The sequence below is a fragment of the Boleophthalmus pectinirostris genome, unplaced genomic scaffold (assembly GCF_026225935.1).
Source record: "Boleophthalmus pectinirostris isolate CB_2022bp ecotype Guang Dong unplaced genomic scaffold, ASM2622593v1 HiC_scaffold_4, whole genome shotgun sequence".
Classification (NCBI taxonomy): Eukaryota; Metazoa; Chordata; class Actinopteri; order Gobiiformes; family Gobiidae; genus Boleophthalmus; species Boleophthalmus pectinirostris.
This window is the reverse complement of record NW_026571353.1, coordinates 17,646,281-17,659,668: the sequence shown is the minus strand read 5'-3', so window position 1 is coordinate 17,659,668 and position 13,388 is coordinate 17,646,281. Positions and strand designations below refer to the sequence as shown.

General features: G+C 39.5%; 1 protein-coding gene across 1 annotated transcript in view; it reads right to left on the bottom strand.

Moving 5' to 3' along the window:
- trpm3 (transient receptor potential cation channel, subfamily M, member 3) overlaps window positions 1-13,388 on the bottom strand; it is an 88,290-nt gene that overhangs the window by 46,659 nt on the left and 28,243 nt on the right. The window lies entirely within an intron of this gene.

Below are 13,388 nucleotides of genomic sequence, written 5' to 3'. Positions count from 1 at the left end.
TATTATAATTTACATTGTCTCAAAATAACTAAATAAATAAACATATTATTCTCTAGTTATTCACTAGTAATGCCCTCCTTAGTTGGGTTAACATCCCATAGCACTTAAATGACTATTCCCTGGCAGTAACTCCACGACAAAAATATTTTAAGTGATTTAGTGACAGCCACCCCCTTTTAGGATGACATGAGTAGCTGGATATGGAAGAGGGGATGTTCAACTCACTGAAGCAGTAAATTATGTTCATAATCCAAGGCCTGAAACAGCCTAGCCTGCTGACTATGAATTTACCAAATGTTTCTATATTATGGGCCAAAGAAAAAAATCTACTTTATATATATGTGTGTGTGCGGTTGAAAATGACTGGCACACTAAAATGCACAGAGTTTAATAGGGCATGTGTCAGATGGTGGATCTCAGGTTCTGTCGTAGGTCTGAGTGACAGAGCGACTGACTGGAGCCAATTATCTCGCCATGGTTACATCCAGTGAGACAGTCAAGAGCCACAGTCAATCCCCGTTACATAAGCAGGGCTGCACTGAACATGGATAAACATCTGTCTACCCAAGCCCATGCATAAAACCTTCTTACTGTACATACAACAATGAGCCATGCATGACAAAACTGACTTCCGCACTCACACACATCAGATGCAGTACCTTGAAATTGGCACAGCAAAAGTTGGATGACAATGCAAACCAATCTATGGTATAATAATTGCCAACCAGAACTCAGTGAAAGCAAGAATGTACAGTAACGTACAAATTATCAAACTTTATTGTTTCCAGGAAAATACAGAAAACAAACTCACTTAAATTAACACAGTACTAGATTTTCTAGCATTTCAGTGTCTTGTATCTCTTACTCCCGAATGAGTCAATCTTAAAACAATGCAGTAAATATAGTACCAGTCATCTTCACAGTACATTTTATACTACTGTTAAATGAGTTGTTGGTAAATGTTTCTAAAGGCACAGCTTTTTAAAATGCTATCCTAATGAAAATGTCTTCCAAATTTGCATAACACTTTTGGGTAGAAAGAGGTTGATAATGAAGTTGATGTATTTTAAGGTCCTTGGAACAGCACATGTGGCCCTCTTTTGGTTTTAAGGCATCCTGTTAAATTAAATGCTTTCTATTGTAGCTCAAAGCAAGACAGTAAACTTTTCACTGCCACTGATTGGTTTATCTGACAGGTAGTAAGCTAAATAGAAAGATATATTTGGGATGTTAAAAAAAAGTTTCACTCAAATTTATCACTCAACAATGCAGAGAGTTTCATGTTTCATATTGTCATTTTACTCTTTTAAAATATCCCTTTTAATTGTGACTTGTCTGATCAGCTTTGTCAGGACATTCTCCCCAAGAAACTAATTGCGATGGACTTAATGTACTTAAAATCTATAGCTCCCTGGCCCATGTCCATCTGCATTATATCTACACCATTGTAAGAATGCAATGCCTCGGTGGAGGTCTGTGTTCACTGTGTGCTTCAAGTTTTCTGACTAGAGTTGTCATTGTGCTTGTTTATACCCATGTTAATATTTGAATTAAAATTTAAAAAGCATTTTACATGTGTGTACTTTTGACATTAACATTGCAGTCCTGTGAAGTGGCTTATTTGAGTGGGACCTTGCGTTGAGAGAGCAGGCTTGTGTAGCGCAGAATGAGTAGATGTCCTGTCAAGCTTGTACCAAAACTTATGGAACACACTTCAAACCCACTACAAAGGAAACACAAAGCTGTGGAAACAAAAAGGACAGCATATTTGCCTGTTGTCCAATCTGGGAGAGCAGCCCCAGCTCTTCTCCCAGCCAGAGCTGCTTGTACAGGGCTTTCTCCACCAACATTGCTACAACAACACACGACGCATCCGCCTGACTGCCCTGTCACACCACGGCACAGCAAAACCCAGCACCAGGAGCAAGCCAGGAGACCACTTACCCTGCCTCCACACTTCCCACGATGATTGACCATTACTCTGGGGCTAGGGGTTGCTTATAGAGAACACTACTATCACATGGCAGGCCGCACCAGCGCCCCCAGCCCCATTCTCCTGGTGACACCAAAACACTGTATCCATCCGCTGGTTCACCTGGGCACAAACTAGTTCCTCCTGCATTAATCAATCTGTAACAAGTCTTTAGATTTTTAAGTTTTACAAAGCTAGGCAAATATTAATTAGTACATTAAAGGCAATAATATGATTGTACTCCATCACAGCAAATTAAGACTAACAGTAATTGCATAACAAATCTTTTTTCTTTTCTTTCTTTCTTTTTTCTGAATTTGATCTGCTGTAGGGCCATATTTTAAGTAAAGGTGCAGTGAGTAACTTTTCTAGTGTAGGGGCTTGTCTCAAAGGTCATGTTACTGCTTTGCCTAGAATTTCCCAGTAGTTTATTTTACATATCTAACTCTATGGAGACAGGGAGTGGACCCCACAAGCTCAAGTAACAAGTCAGATCTGTGGAGAGGCAGAACTGAAACAAAATATTTGTTTTTCAAGCAATATAAACACTTACAGTCACAACTGAATTAAATCGATATGATTAATGCCATACCAGGGAACATTAAAAGAAGAGCAATACCCAGATCAGAAAATTTATGCAGTGCACCTTAAATATGTAAAATATGTGAAAAATCCTAAAGAGATGCCACACAGGCTGCCTTCCATTGTGTAATTAAGATTTATCACCAAGGTGCTCTGTTCACTGTAGCACACAAACAGGGACAGACTGGGCAGTAGAAACAGAAGAATGAGCAGCATCTGACAGCCTGTTAGGGGTCTTGACTCCATTACACCCACACCTCAAGTACTCTGTCTCACTCCTTCCTTCCAGCCTTTACAATTGTATCTCCTCTTTGTTATTGACACTGGCAGTGAGCTGAATCGAGACCCATATCCAATCAACAGCCTAATCTCCCAGCTCTGCAGCTCATTCCTACCTTTTCCACATCTCCTCCAAAACACAAATGACTTGGCAATGTGAGCTGCTAGTGGCTATAGTTTAAAACCTGGACACAATAGTTAAAGAAATTTGAAAGACAACAATCTATAAAGTATATTTTAGTTCATATATAAAACCTCACAGTCAACTGAGTTTCCATGGCCCGTGTATAAAACGGATAAACTCAAATGTAATGAAACATTTGAGTCCACACACTCAAATAATATAATTAGATCCTTGCAGCATTATTAATCATTACCTAAGTCCAAGTTTAATCACACCTTGAAAAGAAAAGTTTCCCCAGAATAAAATAAAGTCCACTACCTTTTCAAACGATACACAATGATGACCTACCTGTTTTATCAAGCATTGTTTCTCTTGCCTTCCATACAAACTTTATAGTAAAAACTAAAATGTCTAAAAACAGTTCAAATGGTTAGTAGCTCTACAATATGTGTGGGAGCACATGCTACAGAAGACACAGACAGAACCGCCCCAATAACTAAACTAGACAGGCTTTCCATGCTGATGTCTCCTCCCCTTTTTCTGACCCACAATGAAGCTATCAGTCTATTAAAACAGAGCAAATTTTTACTTTTGCACTTGACTTGACAAAACTTTTATTTGGGAAACAAATGAGAAAGTGTCCCGTTAAGCCGTCTGTTTGTCAGGTGCTCTGGGCATATTTCTGTCAGAGATCAAGACCAGGTAGGCTGCGTGAATGGCACAGCAGCCTATTAGGTGAAGCATAGTGACAGAGTGTCGTCTGGAGTGTGCACCATTATTTTGGCCTAAATGACACACAGGGGTGTCACTGTGGCAAATACTGGAGAATACTGAAGTGAATTTGAAACCATAATATTTGCCTCTTTCATTAACAAAACCAACCAGGCTGAGAGACACAAGAAACTGAACAAATTGAGAAAGGAATAGCACTGAGGAACTGTGTTTTTAACCAGTATGAAGTCTAAGCGCTGGTGACATGACCCAAGCAGAGATCAAACACAGATTGTGTTAAGGTCATTACTGAATCAGAAGCAACATTTTCTTCTTGCAAGTAAGCTTATTAACCCAGAACATACACAAAAGGTAAAATCGTCCACCTAACACAGTCCTCCTGACAATGCCTAGCACACAGCCTCTGACTAGTTGTCCCAGCGGCGCTGAAGGATGGGTCAATAAAATATTCCCTGTCCCTTACCTTAATTAGAACACCAGCCAACAAGGTGCATAGTGAGTAGAGTGTAGCAGTGTAATCTTGTCTTATGTTTTTAAAAGTGATATTTACATTAGTAGCTGCTAAACAGGGTGAGGAGGTGAATAAAAACAAAGACATGCAAATCTAATCCTATATGAACAGGTTTATCCATCTGAATCTGAAAGACATATAAATGCGATGTACTCAGATGCTTCTTTCTTCTCTGCTCAGAGGTGAACACCTGAGACACGAGTCTGTAAGCACCACAGGCAGGTGCTCTCCCACAGCCCTCTCATCTACACCAACAGAGATTATAATGACAGCTACAAAAGGCAAAGGTTACTCTTTGACCTGCAGAGCCCAAGACGTAGGGCTGTGCAATTGAAGGCATTTGAATCGAGATCCAGTCATTTCAGTCATCAATGATCAGTCTGAGCCATTTTAAGGGAGTGGTCTACAACCAATCCTTGGAGCAGAGTTTGTACATCGGAGGAACACATTTGAATTGTTTTTGTGTAAATGGGACTAATTAAAAGACTTGTCTTGTCTTAAATATCTTCAGAAAATGAATATTTAAAATGTGATTGATCAAAGCGAGGAAAAATTGTATTTGTGCAATAAAATATTTTTCCCAGTATTTATGTGGTCACAACTGACCAAGTTTTGTCCAACTTTAGACATAGTTTTACCTGGTATATATCACTGACTTGCATGTTATTGAACATACATGAGACACAGTAAACATGCCAGACTGTAGCAATGGGCTGATTTCCATTTGTTGTATTTACAGTATTTTTGCGATATAAACTTAGACTATAAGAGAAAAATAACCTCTATCTTGGCCATGACCGTACAAGCCCTTATGAGGAATGCAGTTTAAGAGAATCTTGCTAATGAGCTCTGTTACTGTGCTGTCCTTCAGGGACAAGGGTTAGGACTGGAATGGCTGTATACTGCTAAAACAAGTGTAAAATTTGTGTGTGTGTGTATATGCCTGTGGGACAGAGACTGGGGGCTGTGTGCAGATGTGCATTAGTCAGTATTTGTGCATGTCACTTCCCTCCAGCATGATAATCCTATTGTGTCTCTAGGCCACTGAATGCATAAGTGGTGGGCAGGACTCAGCCAATACAACTGTAGTCACCTGTCCGCTGGAAGAGGTCAGCGGCAAAAACATAAATCTTTATAATTCTTCAGTCAGTGCCCTTGGCTGCAGCCCATTATCGCAAATGGTGTCAATGGTCACTGCTCATCAGCTACCTATAGTTCCCCATGCATCAGTGCAGAAAGCACTTACATAAACAACAAGAAAAACAACATGCAGCATTAGGTCCACGCTCACTTTAAAATACACATCCATCTGACTATCGTACAAAATGTAGAGTCATGTTTCCTTTGACGACATAGGCCTGGCCTTGACACTCATGTTTAGAGTTATGGCACCTTGAGGGCCACAAGATTATGAGCTATTTTTATGATGTATCTGAATCTGTCATGTCTGCTCTGAACAAGGAGGATCAGAAAGCATTTATCAGGTCACAAGGCCAATATCACTGCTCCTTGTGTGTGCTCCTCTGTCTGCAGCTGCTCTTCACAGAACCTTCACTCAAATGATGGAGAATGAGATTTGTGAGATTCTGATAGAGTGCTTTATGGCTGGTTGCCCAGGTGCTTCTAGCAGGACTTCTAACAAATTAATGCATTGCATTGCACAATTATTGTGTCCTATAAAGTGGAATATGCTATCAACAGCTCAACTCCACTCAATATTCAGTATGATTCATCTATTGCTAACTTAAATTAAATCCAAATAAAAAATAGGGAATGATTGACTGTTAAAAATAGATGAGTCCTCATTTAATTTATATTTTTATCTTGTTTCGATTCATATTTTTTAAAGTATATAACTGAAAGTTGCACTTACACACAGACATAGGTGAATATATTTATTTCATATCTGTCTATAAGAAAGACACATTAATACAACACAAATGAAGACTGACTTGTGTTTGGCTATTGCATTCAATTTGCTCAGAATGTATTTGAGTCTGAAGTGACGGCCCCCTTATAAACAGCCAAGCAGACCTGACAGCATACTGATACATACAACGTGCAGCTCATTTACTGTTGCCTGTGCTCTAGTGTTTACGTCCTATATGTGCACGTGTTACTGTGCTGAAAGAGTGGTGGTAATGAGAGAATGCTAGCTTGTTTTAGCTGCCGTCGTTTTCAATCCATCTCCTGGGGCTAGAATAAGCAGCTTCCTTTCCCACAGGCCTGGCCTAAGCCAAGCTGAGCGCCTGGCCATGCGGGCACTAATCAACAGTGGCATGGCCATTCTGTCAGTGGCGGGGGGCCATGAGGGTGTGGGCCAGAGCAGGGGTGTATAAAAGGCTGGTGACAACAGGGAGAGTTAGCACAGGTGAGGGAATGCTGCAGACACATAGTTTATGAACTGGACAGTGCTATCACTACAGCACATAAGCCTTTACCACCAGATAGACAGAGCAATTGCATTCACATTCACACTCACACACAGGGCAGATTCAGGGCCCCGACTGAAAAGATAAGGCCAGTATTCAGTTTGTGCCGATAGCAGGGAAGTGGAAAAACTCACATGAGGAGAAGAAGGACCCACTGAGCTGCACTGGGTGACTGAGCAGTGTTCAGTCTTTTAAACTGTCACTTGACTCCTGCCAACCAGCCCCACAGCAGTTTAAAAGCATGTAAGACCAGAGGAAAGTGATGTATTGTGAGTATATAGCTCTCACATTACAACACAGGATTCAGCCCCATAATTTCTGAGCAGAGTGAATAAAGCATACATGGGGCTAGAACCACAGCTGCTAGCTACAAACTTAAAAGCTATCTTTGTAAACACAATCCAAGTGCTGGAATAATCACAAGGAAGAGGTCATGAGTGAAAAAAAACAGGATTACTTGAACTTGAGTGAAAACACAAATCCAGGTATCTTTTGCTCAAATATAACAAATATACTTGTAGTACAGTTCTAATATGTCAGATATTTGTAACCAAGTTAAAACCTTATTTGTTAACAGGTGAATGCGTAATTGAGCCTCACGGAAGTTGTATGGAACAAAGTGTTTGTCCAGTGCATAATCTTTGGGCCAAATGGAAGGTGGTTGTTGCAGTATCCATTTCCCAGACCAGTGGCTTCTCTGTAAAGGCTGCCTACACAATCCTCATGAAGTGGCGCATTCAAGGCCACAACAGGAGCTGTTGGTCCCTGATCCCCTGCATGCAGTTGTGTGCGCTAAAGCTATAATGAATTTGGATTTGGGCTGTAGCAGGTTGGGCCAAGTGCTGTGAAATTGCTGCTTGTGCAACCACTACACTAAGGGCTATAGGAGCTTAAGTTAAGAAGACACACACAAACAAAGTGAAGGTGGAAAAAGTGGGTGAAGTACTCAAAATCTCTATTTTACTTCAGAAGCAATTTACTCAAGTGGAAGTAAAAGCTGTCCATATGTCATGTGTACTTAATAACAACAAATATTACCACTTTAACTGAACTCTTTAGTTATAATATGAACACCCAAACTTTTTTTCGTAGAAATGTAGTAGAAATGTTTCGTACCATTCAAAATACAGGAATGCAAAATTACAAAGTCCTTGAGTGAAAATATGTAGGGATTATAGCTACTGTCCAGTATAAGGAGGAAAGGGGGGTGTCATGTGTGTCTCGGAGGCTTAGAATGACTGACACTGACCCTGAGTTTCATAGCTCACTTTGTCCTTCTCAATCCTTCTCTCTTTTATAGCTCTGGTGCAGCTGTCAGGCCAAGTGCACATGACCAGTGGTCCCTTTTTGAATATCGTAAGCAACAGAACAGCGGTCACACTGAGAATGTGATGTGGTGCCATTAAGGCTGCTCACACTCTCTGAGTGAGAGAGACTCATCTAAAGAGGGAATGAGAGCTGTCACAAAATGTCAAATGGCTCTTAAGGACCCCACAAAGCAGAGGAAGGGCCACATTTAAATAGTTGAGTCTTTAGCAGCTGTACATGCACACTATTAAATGCATTATAAAAATTGCTATAATAAGCTTTTTTTGAGTGGCAATTACATTTATTCAAGTTTAGTATGTGTAAAAGTGTAAAAAGATTTTCAGTGCTTTTGAGGTAAGAATGTTATGTTTGAAGCTATACAAACAGACATGATACTGTGCTCCAAAAATAGAACTGTCTGCATCATCTCATTATTCTTATTCACAGCTGTCCAATTTTGTCACTATCAACATCCAGTGACATCACTTGGCAACCAATCAATAAGCAGTTTTGAAATCTCCTGAAATACGCGTGAATTGCACATGTGAATAACGGAGAGTCCCTGGAGACAACTACAGGAAAAAAAGAGGACAGAGGAAGTCTGTGCTGCACAAGGAAAAACACACTACACCAGAACATATATGTAATGGGTTACGGCAAATTCTGCGTGTTTCCTCACACCAGAACGCTGCAATACTGAAAACAACAACAACCATAAAAGACAGTTAATTGGTGCTCGTTTGTTCGGAGGAAAAAGCAAAGATATAAACATTAAAATGATTATGCTTTACTACCGAGGGCATAGAAATAAAACCATAGAGGAAATCAATACAGTCACGGCACAATAACAAAATGGCAAACAGCAAAGCTTTGTTAAATTCAATTTATTCAAAGCATATTCTCAGACATGAAAGGGAGAATGGGTAATATAGCATAATGTATTCTAAAATGATAATTGTCACGTAGTTGAGTGTTAACATACTGAATAGCAAATTAAAGACTTTCTTCAAAGTGGGGTATAATTTTTTTTTCCCATAAAATTAGATTCATTTCCATGTCATTATAGCCTCTTCATTAGTCAGCTGACCACATCACCATGAACCTCATCCCCTATACATTCTATTATTCTCCCTCACTTCATTTGGCACCATTCTTCCTCTTTTTTTCTCTCCCTGTGCATTCCTATGTGTCAGCACTCCTGACACACATCCCAGCCGAGCCAGAGCCGGGTGCTGTTGCCATGGTGACGGGAATCCAGGAGGAACCCCCCTTTCCATGCTGTCTTTGCCCCCTGCCGTAGCCCCTTTAGGCTTAGCTGCGAACTGGAGTGGTGATCTCTGGAGCATGGCATGTGTGTTAGAGTGTACAACAGCAAGCAAACACAAACACACAAACTCTCAGAAGAATCCAGCGACGGGGGCCAAAAATCAGGCTTATGCAGGAAATCTGAGAGGATACTCCATGAGGGGACAGGAGCAGCCAGCCTCTGCTCTGTCCATCAACCATGATTGTGTGTGTCAGGTGAGAGCTGACAGGCCTCACAGGGATGCCCGCCCATCACACCAAGTCCCACCATTTAGAATGATGACAATAAGTGTCTGCTACAATCAAAGGTTAAAACAGATCAGGCCCCAGTACCCATATACTTTAATTATATCCAGTATTCTCTTAAAAAGGTAGGTACGTAATTACATGTTGTTATCTTTGCTTTTTGTTGTTGTTGATATGTTGAGTTTTTGATAGGAAACAAAAACACAAAAATGTTGTTTGTTAAAATGTTTATAAAAATTGACATCCCTTGCACAACAATAGCTATGATGAAAATGATGACCGATTAAAAGGAGCATTCTTTAAACATTCATAGTAACACATGAAAAATGAAAAAAGGTAAAAGCATTGCCAAAAAACATATTAAGTAATTAAAAGCCCTTCTGGGTAATTAGTATAATAATATATTTATAACATTCTAATGTCAGAATACTGTTACTTTTTAATACTTTTTATTACTACCCATCTGAACATTTCAACATCCATCAGTATCACTGATACCAATATATCACTCATCCCAAACGGACAGTATAAAACATGCATACAATTGTTACAGACTCCTCCTTCATGCCACATAGTCTAACAAATTATTCTTTGATGACATTTTTGAGCAATGCCCTTTTCCCGGCAAGTGTCCCAGTGTAGCCATATGTTATGAGGCTGTCGATGGAGCTGTCGGATCAGTAATGACGCTGTCTGTCACCTGTGTGCAAGGATCAGCCTCAGCGTGGCCACATGACTGTAGAGACATTATCATCTGCCTGTCACAGTGTACCTCTATCTATACTCACAACAACACATGCAAATATGCCTGACAACACAGATCTGAGCACAGATGATCTTTAAAACATCATTCACACATTGGGTAGTCTGTGCTGCTTTGTCATGCAGAGCTGTTTCTGGATAAAACTGAAAAAATAAATATGCACAGCATGCATGAAGCCACTGAACCAGTGACAGGCTGGTCATCATATCTACTGGGAAGATTTATTAAATACATTTGGAAAAGGTGGACAAGAAAACAGCGCATTCCCTTGCTTGACCCATGGGTCTCAAATGAATCCGTTGGGTCTATAGCAGTGATACATACAAGTGGTCAGAGACACTAAGGCAGTGGTTCTCAAACTTTTCACACTTTTCACACACAAGTCCCACTTATGAAAATATCTGACCTTCAGAATACCACCACATCTAAACCAGGTCTAAAATAGTTAGGGCTAAATTAGGACTAGACCAGATCTAAAATAGAATGACACTACACTTGGACTACAGTTCTAAAGAAGGACTAACTTGAAAGAGGATAAAAATGTGGATTCAAATTACTTTAACTTACTGCATTCACCTGAAGGACTGTGTACACTCCCAGCAGTACACATATCACAGTTTCAGAAACACCAAGGCAGAAATCTCCTACCTTTACAAACAAAACATCAATATCATAGCAATCAAATACAGTGAGTAAGTAAGTAAGTACACTTCATGCACTTGTCATGCGTCCAAATAAAACATAGGTTTACTTAAAATTCACACTGTATCTCTTCAAGTCTTAACCCATGCTCAGGAGCACATCTCCTAGACAGGAAGTTGGAACTAGACAGCAGAAAGTATAAAAATAAAACATATTTTTGTTATGTTACAGCTTCCAAAATGTTTCACCTCTCAAAGGACTACTTTAAAAGCAAGGATGTGGATTGCTTCTAGATGTTTTTCATTCTGTCTAATTTGAGAAGCAGGGTAATAAATTGGAGAGAGTTTCAAATCAATTAAAGACATAAAAAGGGACAGTGTCTTACAATTAGTATTTCTAATAACAATAACAACAAACATGTGTTAAAGTCTGATAAATGGTGTCCCTATTCAAAATTCAAATCCATTGTCAGTATAATTGCAAGACACTCAAATTGAACTCAGTGGCAGTGACCCTGCCACCTCTCTCCGATCATGCTTCTGTGGAGAGCTCAAACTGGTTAGACAAACAGAAACAAAGCCTTGATTTGAATATCATTAATGGTACTGGAAAAGTTTGGGGGAACCACAGAAGTGGCTGGATATAAGTGAGGTACATAATATGCTTTGCAAATACTACAAGCTACTTATCATCAAGAAAAATTAAATCCATTCATGCGTGACTTGAGAAAGCACAGAGCAGTGTTGGCCAAATCCTGACGCTTAATATTCGGGACTGTGCTTGACTTGAACCACTATTTGTCTGCTAATGATGCCTTCGAAGGCAGCTATGGGAAAAGACCCATTGCAGGGTGACAAATGTGTTCCCTTTGACTTCACTCCAGCCATCGATATTATTAATAGCATCTTCCTGTGTCACTGTTGTGGGCTATAGACTCTAATTAGAGGACAAGTGCAATGGCTTGTTTAACCACACACATGATAATGATGACAAAATTGCTTGACTCCATCCACATGCGCGTTACTAGCGGAAAGCATCTTTCGTTAGATTTTGTTAACCCTCACACATTGCTTGTCTTTTGTGTTTAAGCTGTGACTCATTTGGTGCTAACAAGAGATTTGTAAAACTCATTCTGTAAAAGGAGAGAAAACCTGGAAGCTAATGTCTTTAATAAATGTGCTTTCTCCACTTTATTCAGACAAACACATTCCCAGCAGCAGCATCCTGTCCAATTAATTACAAACACAAATAATAACCAGTTTCTAGCTGTATGTTCTTGTTCTGTGGGGATTTGAGCCATGGCCTTTAATTGGACAAAGAGGAAGTGGATGGTGCAGTAAATCATCTGTGTATTAATCATTACTTCAACAAGCATACATTAGTATATCAATTAAAATGTGTTTAACTTTAAATGTAGTACATTTTTCACACAAAAATCTGACAGTCTTTCAGTGGAGCAGTAGAAAGCAGGTGCACGTCATGCTTCAGTTCCACATGAAATGACTTACATTTACATCTGAGGTCAGCTGATCCATATTTACCAAAGAGTGCACAGGTGCAATGGGAGTTGTCACTAAACTGAGCCCCACAGCAATGACTGTGCATATGCTGACACTCCATGTTTAAGGCACTATTTGAACCTAATGAAGAACATGTCTCATTTTATAATCTCATCCAACAATTTTATGAATTTTATGAATAAGAAATATTATTCTAGTAGCTGTTTAATGGGTTACTTTCCATTACATGGTACTTTTATACTCAAAGAATCAATTGATGGACTAATTTCAAAGATTCTGGTGCCATTGTCCAAATACTTCATGAGATTGGTTGCTTGTGCTTAATAAAAGACTTTCAGCTTCTGGTGTACAATGGTTTGCTTAATTGGCCAGCCAGAACCAAAAGATGAGTCTAGAACCATATCCTGTGTCCCTATAACAGAGGGTGTGATTGGCAGGCGGATTAACAAATCAAAGGGGGAAAACAACAATACAGAGGACTGAGAAACAGTGCAGATATATGCAGAATCGGTAATCAAACCACCAGACTTACTTACTTACTTATCTCAGGTAAAAGAAGTTATATATTTTGTTCTGAATGCTACAAAAATTTTGGAGAGGAGATGTCTTGCTCAACATGCTTTTGTCTGGAACTGCGCCTTTGGGTCAAAGTTAAAAGTACCCTATGTAACTATTCAGTTAATGGGTCAAACATATGTTTGTCTCCAAGTTGCAGGTTAGATCTGTGGAGAGGCAACCACACTAACAGAAAGAATGCATGTTTTGTTTTTTGTTTATTTTAGGTATACTGGAGCAATAAAAATGCCTCTAATTAAATAAATACATTAGATAGGTTTAATGTCATACTGTGGAGTATTCCAGGCAAACCAAAATCATCTTCATCAGGACAAACAGGTGGCATGCCCACTACCATGCACCACTGCATTACATAGTGCACCTTTAAGATAAATTCACTTTAAACCTTTCCCTTGA